Source organism: Vidua chalybeata, chromosome 4 (assembly GCF_026979565.1).
Source record: "Vidua chalybeata isolate OUT-0048 chromosome 4, bVidCha1 merged haplotype, whole genome shotgun sequence".
Classification (NCBI taxonomy): Eukaryota; Metazoa; Chordata; class Aves; order Passeriformes; family Viduidae; genus Vidua; species Vidua chalybeata.
Window position 1 is genome coordinate 24,440,219 of NC_071533.1, and position 20,098 is coordinate 24,460,316.

A 20,098-nucleotide genomic window follows, 5' to 3' on the forward strand; every position below is an offset into this window, starting at 1 on the left:
GCTTTGCACTGAATCCTAATAACCCCAAATACAAAGCCATTTTTATTTAATGTTTCCTCAGCTTAAAACAAGATCTATATGTTCCCCATCAAGCACAGATTGGATGCTCTAGGAAACAGTAAGATTCTGTTACTGCATCTTTTAGTGATTTTTATAACTTGTAAATAGTATTTTCTTATCATGCCAATAAATAAAAGATAGCCTGCCTCAGGAAGGTTCAGTTCCAATCACTCCAGCATAATAATACTATAAACTTTTATTCCAAGAAAACATGATGGAGCTTCTGTCTACCTTGTGCAGAGCACTTCCAAAGACAAGACAAAAGTAATGACCATTATAACCATCTTTTTATGTGGATGTGCAAGAACATAGTGAAATGCCAGGGTGAATTTATGGTGGAGTAACAGATAAAACATTAGCTGTGCACCAACTCCATCACAAGTTGTGCCTCAGAGGCAGCTGTTTGCTTTCAGTGTTTCTGATTTTAAGCCTAAATTACTGATGCAGAGACCATAGTTATTTGAAAATTACATTCACTTGCACTGTGGATTAATGGATTTCAGAAACTTAAAATTAAGTCAGGTACTCTTTGAGATTCAGATATAAAAGATCATGAGGCTTGGAGGATGTGCTTGCTCTCTTCGGGGTTGTACAAGAAGTGATTGATAATAATTTCAAATAATAAATAATGATTAGGAACAAAAGGAAAATAAAAAGATCTGCAGCATTGTGTTGGGCAAAATGTAGGCCAGGTCATTACAGCACAGCTGGCATACTTGCAAGACTGTGAATGAAACCAAGACCAATAAATTACAGGCTCAGGTCTTTTTCTAGCTTAGATTTGGTTCATATTTTGGTTTGGTATGGGATTTTTTTGTTTTTTGGTTGGTTGGGTTTTTGTTTGGTTTGTGGTTTGGTTTTTTTTTTTTTTTGGTGGTTGTTTTTTAAAAATTGTTTGCTTTCTTGTTTGACAGTGGAATTATGGAAAGATCAAACAAAATATATTGGGAGGAGTGTCTCACTCTACATGATGCTAGAAGTCTTTTTTTAATATAGAGACTGTGAAAATACTGGATCCTTCGGCAAGACATGCCTAGGAAGAGATTAAACCATGCAGTGGCTTATTACTGGGAGATGGAGTAGGGGGCAAAATGTGTCTGTTTCTGCCAATGCACTGCATTTCAAACCTAGATACAATATGCTTAGTACTGAAGTAGAGCTTAAACTGAAACAGAAAAGCAATGTTTTCTCTGATTCCCACCCTGCAAGTCACATTTGTAAGGAGGTTTTAATGTAGGTTCATAGAAAAATCCAATAATTGGTTCTTTGTATAATCACAAAGGCCTAATCCTATGCTCATTAAAGTAATTGATAAAACTCTCCCTGACGTCAGTGGTGTGGGATTGAGCCCTAATACAGCATATAGGCTTTTAGACATACGTGTCACATGTGAGGGTTAATAAATGAAAGGCACAGAGACACAGACAGAAGCTACTTGGAAGAACATCTTTTCAAAGGCTGAATACTGTGTCCTTATCTCACAGACACACACAGGCAGTGAAATGGCTGGTCCAACCCAATATTCTTCCTGCTCCAGGATAATGGCAGTGTTTTTAGTCAGTGATGGGAGATGCAGTGAGGGAAAGGAATGCTTCTAGATGTGCTTTATCCCATCAAGAAGAAAATGCAGACTTCCAAAATTGTGAAAAAGAGAATGCACAATAATTTTACTCACCACACAACAGAGATGTTCTTGCAGAATCACACAAATGCAGTATCGACAGTATCAACTAAGCGATCTCCAACTTCACTTCTTGAAAAAGCAATTCTACATGCACAAAGGAAAAGCTGAATAAGGGTTTAGTAATTTAGGACCAGCTGACATGCTGAGCATAGTAGCTGTATCTTACACAAGGTAATACTTTTGTGCCCAGAATACTCCTAGGTCAGCAGACCAGATGCTTTCTCCAGTGTAAACTAATTAAAGAGACTGGACTCTTCATCTTCTCCAGCTGAATTAAATGCACCATGCCATAGTAGGCCAAATTCTGTATTTGGGTAATGTAACAAAATTGAAATTAATTTATGTTGGTATTTTGTTTAGATTTGAACAGTGAGAACTAAAGCAGTTAACCCTCAAAACTCTGACTTATGATTTCACTATTAATCATATGACTGAAACTAACCAAAAGTGAAGTTCCATTGTGCTGACTTTACAGAAACCTTATTCCACTTTTCCTCCCGTGTCTTGTATTCCCAACAAATTATAAAAACTAGTGTAGTAATTGTCTTTTATTTCCTCATATCATTGAATAGGAAACTAGTCTCATCACCAGTCATGAAATATCTCTTTTCTCTCACTTTCATTCATAAACCCCACAAAATCCCACAATCAAATGCTCCTGCAGGATTACACCCACACAAAACCAGATGAGGAATTTAGACTCCTACTGACCCAGAATTAAACATGCAAGCAGGTTCACATCTGGGGATTTAAATTCAAACTCCTTTCCATAGAGATTCAAAGAGGATCAGATCTAAGGTTCTGGTTTTGCACCATTTCTAATCCTAATAATTTTAACTTAATCCAAGCCTCAGCTACAGAACTGTACAATTTTAACAAGGACACTACTGACAAATTTGAAAGTGAAAATGGGAAGCTAAGAGTAACATTTGCCAGCTACTGCCACCCATTAGTAACAATCAAGTAGACATTTCAAGAACCTCATTTTTTCCTCAGTTTGCTTCTGCACTATTGTGACTACTAATTTCAGTGGAGTTATCCCTAACTCACCCCCATATAAGTGGAAAAAGGTTTCATCTTCAAAAGGGGAACCAACATGGCCTTATGTAGGCAGCATTAATTTTCATTTGCTATCTGTTCTTTGAAAGAAAGGTACTTTTTATTTCTTCCCAAGCTTTATCCTAAAATAATTATTTGCCCAAATCATCCTCAACGAGGACTGGGTTTTTGGTTACTGAGTACATTTTCTGGTTTATATTTACCATCATAAGTCATCTTGGTTTTGTAGAACATTTTTTACTAGGAAATGAAACAGGATTACCATCAGAACTTTTAGACATTGCCGTGATTCAGTTTGAAATTGAGCACATTTTTAAGTTCACTAAATAAAGCTTCTTTCATCCACAAACAGGTCCAATGTGACTCTGCAGCCAGCCACAGCATATGGGCAATTAGAAGTTCTCATCTGACTCAGGTAGGTGGATTTGCAGCTGGGGTGCCTGGGTTGGTCTGCTGTGAGGGAAGGCTACAAACATGCACAGCTTATGGACAGAAAGATAGAAAAGGTAGAGATGTTTGCCATATCAACATCAACACATACATTTAAAAACCATATTGCATCACATCAACAAATGCATTTTGAAACAGTAATTTAAATTCAGGCACAAACCAGTAACTTCTCAGTTAAACACAGGTTTACAGTTTAGTTCTGCTATACCTGGGAAGAAAGCAGTTCTCTGACTTTGTACCTAGATAAAACCTCCAGGCTTGCCTGACATCAGCATAATTGGGAACTTTTCCCATTCCTAGCAGGAAACTCACATTTTGTTTTGCTGGGATGCAAACTGATTTCTTTGACAGGAATTCAGGCTTTCTATGTTTAGAACGTTGCTGTTATTAGCACAAAGGCTCGGTGCCCTCACAGTGCCAATGTGTTCTAGGTGCCTCCTGGCAACAGTGAGTTACCGTTGTGGGAAAGGACTGTCTTTGGTGTGCACCAGAAGGGGCTGCTTGGTCTTTCCGCAGCTCCCATTTAAAGGTGAGATTCTTTTTTTTTTTTTTTTTTTTTTTTTTTGATCAGTTTTCTTATCCCAGAAAATTATTTGCCCTTAACCTTTTTGAGAAAGAAGTTATCTTACAAGAGAGATGAGACAACCCAATCATAGAATCATCGAGGCTGGAGAAGACCTCCAAGGCCCTTGGTTACAACTATTAACCTAACACTGCCAGGTCCACCTGAAAACATCTCCCTAAGCACCACATCTACATGTTTTTTGAATGTTTCCAGGGGTGGTAATCCTACCACTTCCCTGGGCTTCCTTTTCCAATGCTAGACTACCCTTTTGGGGAGGAAACTTTTCCTAATATCCAACATAAACCCCTCTGGTGCAATGTCCTCTCATTCTGTCTTCTTGTTACCTGGGAGAAGAGGCTGAGTTCCACCTGGCTACAACCTCCTTTCAGGTAGTTGTAGGAAGTGACAAGGTCTCCCCTGAGCTTCCTTTCCTTCAGGATAAACAGCTCCCTCAGCTGCTTCTCATCAGATTTGTGCCCCAGACCCTTCTCCAGCTCTGTTGCCCTTCTCTGGACACACTCTAGCACTGCAATGCCTTTCTTGCAGTGAGGGCCAGAATTGGACACAGGACTCAAGGTGTGGCCTCACCAGTGCCGAGTACAGCGGGACAATCCTGCTCCTGCTGGCCACACTATTGCTGATCCAGGCCAGGATGCCACTGGCCGCCTTGGCCACCTGGGCACACACGGGCTGGTTTTCAGCGGGGTGCAGGCCAGGTTTGTAACACAATTCCTGTTGGTATGGTGACAGCTCAGCGCCAGAGGGCCAGCGGCAGGGCACCCCGCGGCTCTCCCGGCCATGGCCGCAAGAGGGCGCACCGGCCCGGCGCTCATCCCTCGCTGCCGGCGCTCATCCCTCCACCCCGAGCAGCTCCGGCGGCCGCGAACGCCCCCGCGGGAGGGCCTGGGGGGAGCCGAGTGCGCTGCTGAGGGGAGGGGGAAGGCGGCGCGACAGGCGGAGGTGGCGCGACTCCGGCTCCCGCGGGCGGGGTCGTCCCCCGAGGCGCCTCGTCCCTGTCCCTGCCGGCGGCGCCGCGGGGAGCGCTCGTCCCCTGCCGCAGTGCCCCTGCGGCCCGCCGAAGCCATCTTTCCCGGGCGCTTCATTCGGCCTTCCCGGCGTGTGCGGGGCAGCGGGGCTCCCTTCGCTCACAGCCGGCAGCAAGAGGTGGCGGCAGGTGACACTGGAGCTCTCCGTGGGGATGCTGCTGATCCGGGCGCTCCGCGGCCACCGGCGGGCCTCGGTGCCACGTCCCGCCCGGGCTCTGCGCTGAGGCACCCGGAGCGCCTGGCTCTGAGGCACGGGCGTCCTTCTCGTGGGCTGCGCTGTGCTTGCTCACTTCGCGAGCTTGGGAATGTCGCCGTGTAGTGACAAGGCTGGAGCGATGCCGCTCAGCTTCTCCATCCTGAGCCCCAGCGTGTCGGTCTGCCCCGAGATCAAGCGTCACCCCTCTGCATCTGGGCAGAAAGCAAAGGTGACAAAAACTAAGGCGTCGTTTTAGTAAAATGTTTGACTGGCAAAATATCCACTACAGATGTATAATGGGATTTTTTTTTAGACAGGCTCAGGTGCTTTTGAAAATGCTGTGACTTCTGTTTCTCTTGTTTAGGTTGTACAAACTCATCATACACTGGCCCCTTACAGGAGAGCCAGGAGTTGTTCTAAATGACAGTAACACATTTTACCTGTCCATCTATCCATTCATCCAACCAACCAGTAGGATGCCTCTGCTCACAGAACAGTTTCAGTGCCAACAGCTGTAGCTCGGGTTTTCCCAGGGAAGTTATTCCTAACAATACCACTGGACATGGCCAGCTGGGCATCAGGCCCAGCCGAGCACCTTCACTGCGGTTTGTGGTCTGGGTTAGGTCACTAGTGACAAGCCCAAGCTGATGTCATGGAGTATACAAAGAAACTCTCAAATAATTAAGGCCAGGTATTTTTCAACACCATGTATTTGCCCAGGATTTTAATGGCTGTTCCTCTGCTGCTTGGAATGATTGTTTAAATCTTTCTCACCTTTTCCCATATGAGCACGGGTGGCATTTAACTAGTGAAGAGTAGTGATTGGGTAATGGTTTGGATACAATTTCAGAAAAATATGAGTACAAAAGAGTTAGAGCAAAAGCAGGTATTCTGCCTAATGCCCTCAGCTACCATTAAGAAACATGAAAATCTAATTGTACTGAATGGAAACGTACATCTTCATCACTGATTATGACACAGAAGAAAATTACTATATGATTGGCATCATAATGGCCAATGTTGAAATGTGATGACACGCCAATATGATGTACATCTCCATTAGGAATGATAAATCAAAGGTTATTCATTTGTGCTTGATTTATGCCTGGGAAATGCTACCAAGGGAAATCTTGATTTAAATCTCGCAAGTCATAAAAAAAAAAAAAAAGAAAAAAAAAAAAAAAAAAAAAAAGCCGGGAGTGCCCTCTTCTGGCAATAGATGACAACTGTAGTCCCTGCAGTACTTTCCCCTGTTGCTTTTTATTTTTTTATTTATGAATATAATTTAAAATTTCGATCTTTCATTATCCCTTTTACCACCATCATGGTCTGTGATATTTTCAGTAATATAATTCGTAGTCCTTTCTTGTATTTTATCCTCTGTTTAAGAAGTAGACTGGATAACATTTAATCCTGTGAAATCTCCCTTCTCACAACCAGAGGCCTTAATCTTGCTGGTAATCTTATTCCAGGAGTACAGCAGAAAACTGCACAAGGGCTGTGCAGTTTATTACTGAGCATGGAGGAAAGGATTCATATTTTTTCTGAGTTAGATGAGAGACACAACCTCATGGGTATATTGAACAGAATCTGGACCACACGAGAAAATAATTATTGATGGGACTGAAATTATTTGCTGAATTGTTGGCTTATCCTAAGCATCTACTCTGTAGTTGCCTGTATTCAATAGCTGCAGAGGAAAAAGTGGAACAGGAGGTGAGAGGGAGGAAACACCTCGACTTCTTGCTTGCTGCCATTCCTTGCACTTGTGCTTGTGCACAGCGTGCCATGCTGTCTGTCACTCACGGCTGTGTGTGAGCATCGGCTCTGACTTCTCTTACATACAGGTACAGCCTTTCAGCTGCTTATACCACCCCATCTCCAATTCCTAAATCTTCTAGCTTTTAAAATCATCTTTCTTACTCTTCATGCAGCTAAATTCTTGCTTAAGGTCACATTATTTAGCAGCTGAGTCGGTGCAGCCTCCCTTTCTCTGGCCTTGACACATGCAGGCTTGCCTTTGCCTAATCATACTGCATGTGGCTGCTCTTGCTTCAAAGATCATTTCTCTGGCCTGTCTCTTTGAACATGTCACTTTTCTCTTGGCAGCACTGTGCTACCTCCCCCCTCCCCTATCTCACATCAACATAAGCTGCCTGTCTTCATTTCCAGGGTCCCCTGGGACTCCACCTATCATCTCTCATTGTCAAGAGGCAGGGACTGCCCTATGTGAGCAGACTTCCAGCTCTGCCATGCTTGGTCCTTACATTCCTTTTTGGAGGAGGATGTGGGTGAATACGATTGGTCGGGGCAAAAAAGGGGGTGACTATTAAAGGCAGCCAGGAATGAAGACAACTGCCATGTTTAAATGCTGTTAAAACCTTAAAATGATTTGTCTCCTTTTGTTTGGAGTTACCATCCTCCTGTGTTCATCTCCACGCAAGCCCATTCTTGTTTTCTCCTCTGTGGTATCTGTCATACTTGGAGAGTACCCCAAATAAACACTCTCAGATTTCTGTTGGTAGCTCTCTAGAATCTCCTTAAAAGTCTCCTTTGCCATGAGGTCTACGAAAGCTTTGATTGCCCTTAGACTGCTAGTGAGGTAATACTGCTGTCACTGAGCATGCATTTCCTTTATTCTCCCTCTGTCTGTTTCTATCCATCTGTGGTCTCTTGTCCTCTGTTTAGTTTGTAACCACTTTGGGACAGGGCCATCATTTTGGTCAATGTTTACACAGTGCTCCAGACAGTATTTGTTGTTGGGGTTCCTGTGTGGTCCAATAGTACAGAAAATAAATAAAAACTGTAACAGCCTGTGGCAGGTGCTCTCTTCTTGCATAGACCTCATTGATTTCAGGCTGTGGGCTGAGCAAATTGCATGAATGTGGCTTAGGTCTTGTGGGTAACTGAGAAAAGGGCAGAAACAGAACAGTGCTGTGTGCTGTGTGTTCCATTCTAAATGTTGGCCAAAATGCCTCAAATCAAATTCCTTCCCCCTCTTTTTTTTTTTTTTTTTTTTTTTTTTTTTTTTTTTTTTTTTTTTTTTTTTTTCCCAGGGCAATGTAGACCAGATCCAGGGACAACCATTTAGCTTCATGTAATTTCTTTCTAGAAAAGGGCAGGAGAGGAGAAGGCAAAATTTACAGGCTTTTGTTTCTGAAAAATAAAACAGAAGGGCTATAAACGTCAGGAGAAAGAAAAAAATTCAGACATTTTAAGATCTTTAGACCTCACCTTTTGCCCTTTTTAGTTGCTGTACAACTACTTCAATACTCTAATCCTCAACTATTTTCATAACCAGTAGTAAACTGTGTCTTTGCCTGAGTTTCTTAATTTTTAAATTGAGCTTCTCTTGCTTTAACTAACATAGAGGCCATAACCCTATTTTTGTAAGTCTTTTGATGATTGATAGGGAGATAAAATGAATTGTTATTATTCTATGATAACTTGAATTTGGTTTTATTAGCAAAATGGGTTTAAATACTATTTGATTTTACTGCCTGCTCTGGAGCTCTACCAACCTTCAGAAATGCCCACGGCTTTCTAGAGAGTGCAGGGGATATGGTTGTATTGCAAAACATTCCAAAAAAATTCTCTGTGGCTCCGAACTGCAAAGTTATCCATAGAGAGCTCTCTTTAGGCTGATATAAATCATAAAATGAGCAATCTTTGGGATCAGATCTGAATCCAAATGGTGCAAAAGTGAGTTAAAGTACCTTCTCAATACAAGTACAGTATAGGACCCCAGCCCATATAGTTTGCAATGCCAGCTAAGAGCAGACAAAAAAGAATTACTTAGTGTAATAAATCATAGTTCAGTGCTGATTCTGTATCAAAGTATTGGATAAAAAGAACAAGCATCAAGTGGGGTATAAAGGAACTGTATGAAACCCACAGAAAGGTGAAATAGTCTGAGCTATGCTTAGGGTGGTAGTAGAGCCCAGTGTTTGGTGTCTTTTGATCTGGAAGTTCCCCATACATTTTCAGGGTACTGATTGAGAAAATTAAGATATTCTGTTGTAGACAAGAAGAGCCCCAAAAGAAGACCAAAGGGAACAAGCATTGATGAACATAAGAGAAGCCAAGCTGTGTAATGGGACATACAGCATGACGCAGTAGACAGCTGTAGCATGAGATGCTGGGTTGCAAAGTCATGCTTGTCCTCAGTGGGAATGCTTCGCTCGTTGGCACCGATCCCTGCGGAGCCAGCAGTCCAAGGAAGGTGTCATACTGAGAAACAGGACCCAGATTATTAAAGACCTGAAAGCAATGCAACTTCTGTCACCTATTCTGAGCTAAGGCTTAAGAGAATCAGTAGGTTTGTGTTGATTGCCAGAGTATGATCAAAAGTTACATGCCTGAAAGAACACAAATGCATGGGAAAACAGAAAATAGAGAAAAATCATCTTTCTGTGAGATCTTAAGTGTAACATTTCGATACAGACTTAGATGAAGAACATTAACCTTCCATTAAGTCGCTCTTTTAAATTCTTTTTCCTGTCCCATGCCCATCTTTCCTCAGCTTTAAGCTGATCCTGGTGTCTGCAAGCTGGCTCCATTTTTTGTCCTTATTACTGTCACTCACAGACAGACTGAGTCAGAACTTGACAATTAAACAGTAATAGGGCATTTCTGTTGATGTCATGGGGACATCCTACAGAGGCATTCAATTTGGGAAGCATGAAAATATTTTTGTTATGACCTCAACTATTTTGGAAGGTATTTTTTTGTGTTGGGTGGGTTTTGGGTTTTTTTCAATGTCTAGTAAAACTGATAGGAAGTTTTAGGATAGGAAGGAGAAGGAAACACAGTAGGTGAAAAGCAGACAGTTAATGAGACTGAACAGGCATAAGAACATAGTAGTTAGATGGTATGGGCCAAAATGAAAGCATTTATTTATTGTTTCAATCAAATGGCAACATAAGGTTATTCTTTTCCCCCTTATGTTATTAGTCTTGCAACATGGAAAACATTTTGTTTCCCCATGGAGCTCCTCCAAGTCAATCCTCTATAGTAAAGAAACCCAGCCTTTAATACTTCATGATAAATAAAACATCAGGAATAAAAACATACAACAACACATTATGACAGATAGTACCAAAAAGCATGCACAGACCTGTTCAATAATATCTCTTTGGGAAATTCCTCTCCTGATGTTTCTCAGCACTTAAGAATTTAGTATCTGAGCACCTCACAATCACTAATGGATTTTAGTCTCCCTTCACTCCAAAGGCAAAAAAGTACATTGCCCTTTTACAGTGTAAGAAGTGAATAGTCAGGGACTTGCCTAAGGTCATATTTATTTCTTCTGGAAGTGGGACTTGAGTCACGTTTTCTGTATGATGGTCCAGTACCTTGAGCCATCTTTTCACCCACTCACAGATCAGCATCACAGCATTTAAGAAAGGGCCATGTGATGCACAATGCTCATTGGCCTTTTTAATCTCCCAGGTCCTTCTAGTCCTGACTAATCATCAGAAAGAGTTTGCTGTTAGCTTAGCCTTTGAAAGAAGCTGCTCTCCAGCATGGTGTACATTTGTCCTAACTTTAGGGGTTGTACACAACCCTACAACAAATTGTGTATTTGTAGCCCATGTCCCAAAGGAAATTGTCCCAGCATGGTTTGGCACCAAGGTTTGCAGTGTGTTTAAAAAGCACTTTGCTGCTTATGGCTTGGTTGGGAAAATTCTACACAGGCAAAGTGATAAAAAACCAATCAAATGAAAAAGCTTCCCTCTGGCCAAGATCTAAAAGGGTGGACGGCGCCCAGTCGATTCTCCCTCCATGTTTAAGTTCTCTAACCCCTACCTACGGGAGCACTTAAGCACTTCAGCCGTAAATGCTTGAGCAATCACGTTGCCTCGGGGTGGGGGGTTGGGGAGAATATTCATCTGCTTTCCTGGGTCAGGACCTTGACCTGGAGACTGTGGATGTTTGATTCTTTTGAAAACCAGGGCATTTCTTCAACACTTTACATCGATTTGGGAGTCTAATTTTAGGCAGTTGTATTTTTAAAATCTGGGCCTAAATACACTGCCCGTAGTAAACACAGCATCCCTGGTTTTGGGGCAGAATGCTCCCACCAGGGATAATTTTTTTAAACAACTGGCCAGAAAAGAAAGAAACAAGCCCAATCAACCATCCTAGCAGTACCCTCCCCCTGCAAGCCTTTCCTATCCCCAAGGTTAGTTTGGGATCCTGGATGCATTTTGAATGGCTGTTGATACAAAGTCGTGCTCTTTTCATTTTCATGTCACTTATTTAAAGAGGAGTCTTGAAGCTGTTGTTTACTGGAGCAATGCTTAGGAGGGAAAAGAATAGCGAGTGTATTTTCAAATGCCCTTAGCAGCTTTCTTTTTATTTTGCTCTCCAAGCCCCTGCTATTCAAGTTCCCTTCTCCTCAGAGCACTAACAGCTAGATTGTTCTGTGCAACCAGCTCCCATTAGCAAAAGGAGTCATGCACATCATTCCCATGAACTGCTTTAACAGCACAGTCTTATATGATGAAATGTGCCTCAAAGACAGAGGATGCTAGATAAATATTAACCACATCATGCACATAGTGTTCTCATTTAAACTTGCATTTAAAATAGCATTTGGATTTTTAAAATGTACACTTATATTATTTGGTATCATTCATCTTTGTCTTCCCAGTTTAAGAAATTAGATATGCCAGAGCAGAACAAATCTGCATTAGAAGCATGGGGTTTGGTGGTTTATATTGGAGAAAAGAAAGGGAGCGGGGGCTGACATTTGGATTTACTGTCAGCCCTTAATAATCTACAGACCCTAATTTCTCATCAGTGAGTCTGTTTCCTTGATTTACATTAATTGCATTGAAATTTCTGTCAATTATTTAAACTCTGAGTAGTCACAACTCATTTATTGCATCAAATAGATGATATGAGATCTGACTTTGATTAAATTCATATATGGACAGACAGAATAATTTCTGTAGATTGTGGTGAATCCCTGGAAATCCTTCTGCCTCCTGGAAAAAGTTCCGTTTGATGTGAATTAAAATGTGCCTGTGACTAACTGTCATTTGAGAAGCATACCAATTCACTGGTTGTATCAAAACCAAGCTCAAAAGTGTATTCAGAAATGTATACAGTCTCATTACATAGATTCCAACATGCTATATGTATAAAAGAAACAGAAATATTATTTTGTTGGGTAGTGTGGGAGAAGAGGAAGCATATTTTTTCCTAATGTCAGATAATTAGTTTCTGATTAATATCTTAAGCACACCAGTTGTTAAACCTTGCAATTTCATCTTAGCTAGCACAGCTGTGGATAGCTTTACAGAAAACCCATAAAAAATTAAAACCATTTTCTAGGGCTGGTAGACTTCTTTATTATCAATGACAGTGAATCCTGTATATGGATGTGCATTTTGGTGGTTTTTTGTTTTTGTTTTTTTTTTTTTTTTTTAATACACCTTCTTTTGGTTCAGTTTGGGGGTTTGATTTTGTTAAATCGGTGGACCTTTCATTCTTCATGATTGACAGTAGTGATTGACAGTACATGGATGTTTTTTCTGTAGCCATCAGTACCAGTGACTAGAAAAACAAGCAAATAATCCCAACTGCATAATAAAAAGTAGAAATTCTGTATCTTAAATACTTCAATCCACTTTCAAAATGACCATGCTGCTTGAGTGCCTGGATATAACTTAAAACACAGACCTTAAAGGTGGAGTGCACACCTAGTAACTGAAATTCTCCAAGCTGTGGTTACCATTTACTCACAATTTTGGACAATGCAAAAACATAAAAGCTTCTCTTCCCAGGATTGTTGCACATTACCACCATTCATCAAAACATTGTGGTAGTTGTCTATTCTTCCCTACTTTATATTATTTTAATATTTTTTTATCATTTGGAGACTCAGAATCTGCACACTAACAAACCAATAGGTTTATGCATTGCAGTATGGACAAGAGAAAGATTTTAAGTGCCCTGCTTCCAGGAGGCTTATTTAAACTATAACAAAATAATTAAAAGTTGCTTGACAATACCTTTTTAATTGGCTCCCTGCTAGAAGGGTTAATAGGAATTCTAATACCTGTGTAAAAAAAGACAGATAAAGAAAACAGTGTAATGTAAAATAATTCAGATTGTCTCTGTGTAAATGAGGCAATAAATGCCTGCGACATGAAGCTCAGTCTGACTTCACAGCAGGGCTTGGTGCTTAATTGAAAGTCCTAACTAGACCCATTTATCAAAGAAATCACTCAGAGGGAAATTTAATTATCACAATTAATCTATATTTTTTAGAAAGTCCCAGCAAGGCACACTGAAAATTTCTTTGGAAAGAATTTTACAATGTTATCGCCAAAAAAAGTCAAGTGCCAAACCTCTCATAGGTTAAAAAAAAAAAAAAAGTGGGCAGGCACGGGGCATGTTTTGTGAGGAGCACCTTGTATTGCCACTTAGACACAGCTCACAGTAATGAGCACTGTCACAGCAGGAGCTCAAATGGAAATATTTCTCCCTAAGTCACAAAACTGCTCCCTTTGCAAACTGAAGAGAACATCTGGCTTCTTGAGAGAGCTGCCTCGCAATGTGCCCATGGACTTGGGATCCTTGGCACAGTTTTGCTTTGATCTGCAGGACCCCCAGCACCCCTCAGCTACCCTTGTGAGTTCCTGCTCTCAGTTTGTCCTGGTGCATACACAGAAAAGCCAGAGACACAGCATGGCCTCTCCTTGGGAACTAACACAGGAAGCTTCTGTAGAGTGAGGAACCAGCAGCACTTTTTGTTTCAAATACTTGTGTTGGGAGGAGATCTCTCCAATAGAGTTGTGCATGCTTGCATTTATGTTGTGTCCTCCAGTGAGCAAAGTTTCATCCTGAAACCAGGGTATTTCCCCTGAGTAACTGGTGATATTTAACTCCCAGATGACATTGACTTAGAAGCTGGACAAGTTGGCAAGAAAGATGACTCTGAGCTCCATTCTTGCACAGCTTCACCAAAATTTGGGGTTTCTCAAGAGGTTTTCCATTGGTGGCTTTTCAAAGACCAGGTAACATTTGAAAGTTTAGTTCAATTTTCTTTCTTATTTTGAAAAGCAGCCCCTTGTTTTATGCAGAGCCCTACCTCCATTTCCAAGCCTCCAGTGTAAGCCTGTTATTCTGCAGAAGGCTACTTCTGGAGCAGACAACAAGTAGAATTACATTTATGTGCATCATGTGGCACTTGACATGCCTGAATGAAGATGAAAAGAAAGCCCGGCAAAAGTGTGCAGGTCTCTGTCATGATAAGATTCCCCTTCAGTCAATCACTGAGGTGATGGATGGTAGTTTTTTAGGGCTTCTGGACAGTAGTGTGCAGCACCTGGTAGGTGGGGGTCTGCTTCTTCACTTTGAGACCTCAGAGCTTCAGTACTGCACTGGAGGCAGGATGCAGGGAAGTGGTGTACTCACGCTGGCTTCAATGAAGGGCAACAGTGGGCACTTCAAAGCACAGGGAAAATGTGGACAGAGATTTTACCTCACTTTGTAGCCCCACACATACTCATGTTTCCCCAGGCTTAAAAGAGGCCCATAACTCACCTTAAGGTAGCAAAATTTTCCCTTCCATTCTTCACAGTCAGAACATTAGAAAGTATGACCCATGTTAACATTCTTATGCATCACCTTCCTCCTTTGTCTTCTGTGGGAAAAGTTTCAGCTTGGTTTTTTGATGTCACTGGAGTTGTTTACTGCCCTTTTCTTTCTGTATTTCCTACGTTATTCAGGTTATACTAATCACCAGAGGGGAAGGAAACAACTCCAGAGCAGATCGAATTGACGTTTAATTGGACATCCTGTGAAATAAACATTGTGACTTAGATAAGATTAAAATGTGAGTCACAAGTCTGGTGAGTTTTCAACTGTCAGGGAATGCAGTGAAGGAATGAGGGAAGAGCAGCAAAGAGAGAGCTACTAGAAGCAATGCTCAGTAGAGCAGCAGCTGCTAGACTTACATGCTTGTTTTCACTAGGCTTATACTAAAAGTGCAGTGGACAAAACTGGAGAAAACAACTGACAGTTCTTTATTTAAGAATTATTACATTTTCAAGCAGATTTTAATTTATATATTTTTTCCTGTACTGAACCCATCTGTGACTGCCCTCTAGCAGTAAACCACTGTCCAGCTTGGCTAAATTCTTGGATACTAAACATGAATACTTAGAAGTGCTTCTGGAGAAGAAACCTTCAAGAGGTTTGGCATCTTCCATGTACTCGCTTTTTATGTTCAATACTTTGCAATACTTCAGGTGAGTAGATTTGCTGGAAGAAATAGTTTGCACACAGAAATGAAAACTATATTGTAGCATATTTGTTAAAATATGAATTCCAGATAACAGAATCACTGAATGGGTCATGCTGGAAGGGACCCCAATGGCTCATCTGGTCCAACCTCCCTGCTCAAGCACGGTCATCCTAGGCAAACATCACAGGAATTGCATCCAGACAGGTTTTGAATTATCTCCAGTGAGGGAGACTACACAATCTCTCTGGGCAATCTATTCCAGTGCTCGGTCACCTGCACAGTAAAAAAGTTCTTCCTCATGCTCAGCTGGAACTTCCTGTGCATCGGTTTCTGCCTGTTGTCTCTTGTCCTATTGCTGGGCATCACTGAGCAGAGCCTGGCTCCATCCCCTTGACACCCTTCCTTCAGATACTCACAGACATTGATGAGTTTCCTTCTCTGTTGTCTCTTCTCGAGGCTGAACAGACCCAGCTCCCTCAGCCTTTCCCCCTAAGAGATGCTCCAATCCCCTCATCACCCTTGTGGCCTCTGCTGGACCCACCCCAGGAGCTCCATGTCCCTTTTGTGCTGAGAAGCCCAAAACTGGACACAGCACTCCAGATGTGCCTCACCAGGGCTGAGCAGAGGGGCAGGATCACATCCCTCAACCAGCTGGCAATGCTCTTCCCAATGCACCCCAGGATGCCAATGGCCTCCTTGGCCACAAGGACACTGCTGGCTCATGGACAGTTTATTCTCCACCAGGACACTCAGGTCTTTCCCTGCAGAGCTGCTTCCCATAAGATCAACCCCCAGCCTGTTCAGGTGCATGGGGTTATTCTTTTCCAAGTGCAGGACCCTGCATTTGCCTTTGTTGAATTTCAGATGCTTCTTCTCTGTCCATCTCTTCAGGTTGCCAAGGTCTTTCTGAAGGGCTGCACAGCCCTCTGAAATATATAATTGCAGCCTTTCACATGAGCCTCACTTGATTTACCTGCATAGACCTGATGCTACACGTAGGGACAGACTCCTCATTCAGACTCTTAACAAACATCATGTCAGGCTCCTACTTAGAATCATAGAATCATTGAATGATTTGTGTTGGAAGGTTATCTTTAAAGGTCATCTAATCCAACTCTCAGAAATGAGTAAGGACATGTTCTTCTGGATCAGGTTGCTCAAAGCCTGGTCCAACCTGAACTTAAGTGTTTCCAGGAAAGGAGCGTCCATCACCTCTCTTGGCAACCTGTTCCAGTGTTTTACCACCCTCATTGTAAAACACTTCTTCCTTATAGCTAGTATAAATCTACTGGTTTTTAGTTTAAAACTGTTACCCCTTATCCTGTCACAACAGACCTTGGTAAGAAGCTTATCCCCAGCCTTTTATAGGGCCACTTTAAGTACTCATGAGCCACAACAAGGTCTCCACAGAGCTGAACAATTCCAACTCTCAGCCTTTCCTTCTATGAGAGATGCTCCAGCATTCTGATAATTTTTATGTCCCTCTGCTGAACTCACCCCAACACGTCCACGTCTTTACTCCAGAGCTGGACACAGCACTCCAGGTGTGGTCTCACCAGAGAAGAGCAGAGCGACAGAATGCCCTCCCTAACCCTGCTGACCATACTGCTCTGGATGCAGGCCAGGACACATTTGACTTTCTGGGCTGTGAGTGCACATTACTGGGTTATGTTAAGCTTTTCATCCAACAGCACCAAGTCCTTCTCGGCTCTCAATCTGTTCATCCCTCAGTCTGTGTTGATACCAGGAGTTGCCCTAAGTGCAATACCTTGCACTTGGTCTTGCTAAATCAGGTGAGATTCCCATGTGTCCACTTCTCAAACTTGTCAAGATCCATGTGGATGGCATCTTGTCCTTCAGGTGTGTCAGCCACAGCACTAAGTGTGGTGTCATTGGCAAACTTGCTGAGGGTGCACTCGAACCCTCCTGTCCTTGTTGCTGATGAAGCTATTGAACAGTACTGGTCCCAGTATAGACCCTTGAAGGACACCACTTTTCACCAGTGTGCACTGGAACACTGAGCCATTGACTACTTCTTCACAAGCTATAAGCTAAGTTCAGCTCCTTTCTCCTGGGCTCCTTTCTCCTTTGCCTCCATCCTGAGGTGAAGGAGAGGCTGGCTGTGGTGGAAGATCTGGTGATGGAGGCAGCTGTCTGGCAGAAACTGGCCATACACCAGGTCAGCTGTTCTGTGTTGCACCTGTGGAATGGCTGATGGCAGCCTTTGCTGGCTCCTCTGTCTCCCAGCAGTGGCTGCGTAGCAGTCACCTGGGTGTGAAAAGCTCCCAGAGTTTGACAGTTCCCAGAGCTCTCTGATCCTTTGGACATGTATTGTAGCTTGGAGATTGCAAAGGTTGTTGGTTTGCTATTTGCCACCAGGTGGCCTAACCATTCCACCGTTCATGAGGAACGAGACTCCATTAGAGAACAGCAGCTGGAACTTTTTAAGCTTTACATATTTTTCTTCCCAAGCCTCCACCTCCCCTCCTTCCTCCTCATTCAGTTGATTAAAAGCGATCAGGGCTGCTCTGATTTATCAACTCAATCCTTTACTCTAAGCAATTGAGAAAGCTGGTGCTTCCAGCCATCCAGCCCCAGCTTTAGAGATGAAGCTCAGCCGTGTCTGTTTACCTCTTAACCCAAATGAACTCTTGCCATAACAACGCAGGTACCTTGGACTTTTCCTCGTGCAGCAGTAACTGGAGATTGATTCCTTTGTTTGTTGCCTCTGGTATGACTCTGGTAGCTGGTTTTGTGACCACCCAGGAGTTCTGTGCTGGCCATATAAGCTGGATTTATTTTTTTCTAAGCTGCTTTGTGTCCCTGGAGTATTGCAGCATGGATTCAGTGGGCCAGAGGATCTAACTCAGCAAAAGGGTTTTGATTTTTAAACCCACAGACAGCAGTCCCCCTACTCAGTAGTTTTGGGATAGCCATGTGGGAACTGGCTGAGCTGAGGATTCCTTGGGTTTCAAGGGAGATGGCATTACAGCTCATGCAGTAAAAGTTGAGACTGACTTCCCATCTTGGACTGAAAGGAGCCAGACTTACTTATCTGAAAATGGGAAGGAAGATACTCTTGGATGTTTATCTCAGGTGTTTTTTGATGAGAAGGGTGGGGAAGGCTCTAGCTGTCCCAGCAGTATGAACTAAGAAAAAGCACATTGACACCAATGGTACTACATTGACTTGCAAGTATTGGGAAGCCACTGAATGACTTCTTAGGAGAAGGAAGCACAGTTTCAGGAGAAAGTGGGTTTTTTAATGTACTGCAACACTGATAGCTTAGAAAATGGTATTTTCTACTGTTTGCATAATGCCTGAAATTTTTTAGAAGGTACTTTGAAAACAAATCTCAGTAACTAAAGTAATCAACTATGATTATTTGGTTAAAACACACATAATTCACTTATTTACCCATCTTTGTAATTATGCATTTCAGCTTTGGTATGAGCAAGGACAAGGTGCAGCGATGACAGGCAGGACCATCATCTCAGAGCCCAGCAACTGAAGCATCTTCTCAAGATCAGTTCAACTCAGCTCTGAAGTGCTGCCTGACAATCCCAAATCAAAGGTATGCAGTTTCTGAATGCCCCCTATCATAACAGAATTGCAACGCAAGTCACAACTGCATTGGGCAGACTTTCCTAAACGATGTGCACTTTTAAAAATATCAGTCATTTGGAGAAAATACCAGAAGTCCTTACATCTGGTAAATGAAATAGTTATAAATAATAAATACCTGGAAATTGTTTGATACGTTTAGTTGCATCACAAAAATATTATGAAGTAGAACTGGATATTTCAGGTACTTTAACCTAGCCTTGGACACAGGAGAGTCCAATTCTGATCTTTTGCAGGATAAGCAATCAAGTTCAGGGTAAGGAGACTTTAACCAAGGTGTTACTCTGGATTTACACCTCTGCAGATAAAATCAGATGCTATCTTCTAGTCTATGCATCCTCTGAGAATAGAATTAATTTTGAATTCTTGTATCATCTGCTTGCTTGTGCACTTATTTGCTAACTGTCTGACTGAGTGAGATATTCTGGGTCAGTATGATTTAGGCATCCTTTATTACACACTTTCCAATTCAGTACATTTTTTAATCAAGACTAAATTGAAGTCAGGTTCCAGGTACATATGAATATAATATATATTTAGTGAATACATTGCAAATCCCCTAGTCTAATTTTGAATGTAACTATAATAGAATAAGAACTATGAAGGTTCCTTTATTTTACAGAGGAGTGTTAAAATATTGCTGTGTCTTAAAGGCAAGTTAAAACCTATTTTCATATTTTTAAAATCACATTAGCTAAAAGCTTGTTAAGGAATAAATAGTCCAGAGGATAATTGAGACTTAGCTGGCTTAAGCAGTAATGAATCAAAATCAGATGCCAGATCATTAATTAATTCTACAAATTATAATGTTGCCATTACTGGCAAATACTATGAGAGCTAATACCAAGGAGAAAATTAAACTGCATAGTTTCCCTTCTTGCTACATATCTTTTGCCAAAAAGAAAACTGCAGTAGGTTTTTGTTATTACATAGATTGTCTGTTTTTTAAAAACTTTGGAATGATTGTTAGTTTTAAAAAATATTTCAATTTCTTTAACTTGCTATTTATAGAATCTGCCTATCATAGACTATAAGGATATTTCCATCAGTGCTGTAACTCATGGAAACTAAAATGTTTTAAAGCAAAAGTGACAGAAAAGTCAATTCAACACTTCAGAAGCCTCACAAAACTTCATGCCCCTTCAAATCAGCC

At 41.8% G+C, this 20,098-nt stretch overlaps 2 long non-coding RNA genes across 12 annotated transcripts in view; one reads left to right on the forward strand and one right to left on the reverse strand.

Moving 5' to 3' along the window:
- The window catches only part of LOC128787341 (uncharacterized), a 19,122-nt gene extending 14,632 nt beyond the window's left edge, over positions 1-4,490 (reverse strand). For 2 of the 10 annotated variants that reach the window (XR_008430674.1, XR_008430675.1), the window contains exons 1-2: positions 3,566-3,688; positions 1,736-1,828 (exon numbers count right to left, since the gene is read on the reverse strand). This is a non-coding gene — a long non-coding RNA (uncharacterized LOC128787341). The other 8 variants (XR_008430678.1, XR_008430677.1, XR_008430680.1 and 5 more) reach the window with 8 other exon arrangements.
- The window catches only part of LOC128787342 (uncharacterized), a 27,335-nt gene continuing 10,392 nt past the window's right edge, over positions 3,156-20,098 (forward strand). For both annotated transcript variants that reach the window (XR_008430684.1, XR_008430685.1), the window contains exons 1-3: positions 3,156-3,218; positions 3,685-3,782; positions 18,764-18,895. This is a non-coding gene — a long non-coding RNA (uncharacterized LOC128787342). The remainder of the gene's footprint in view (positions 3,219-3,684; positions 3,783-18,763; positions 18,896-20,098) is intronic.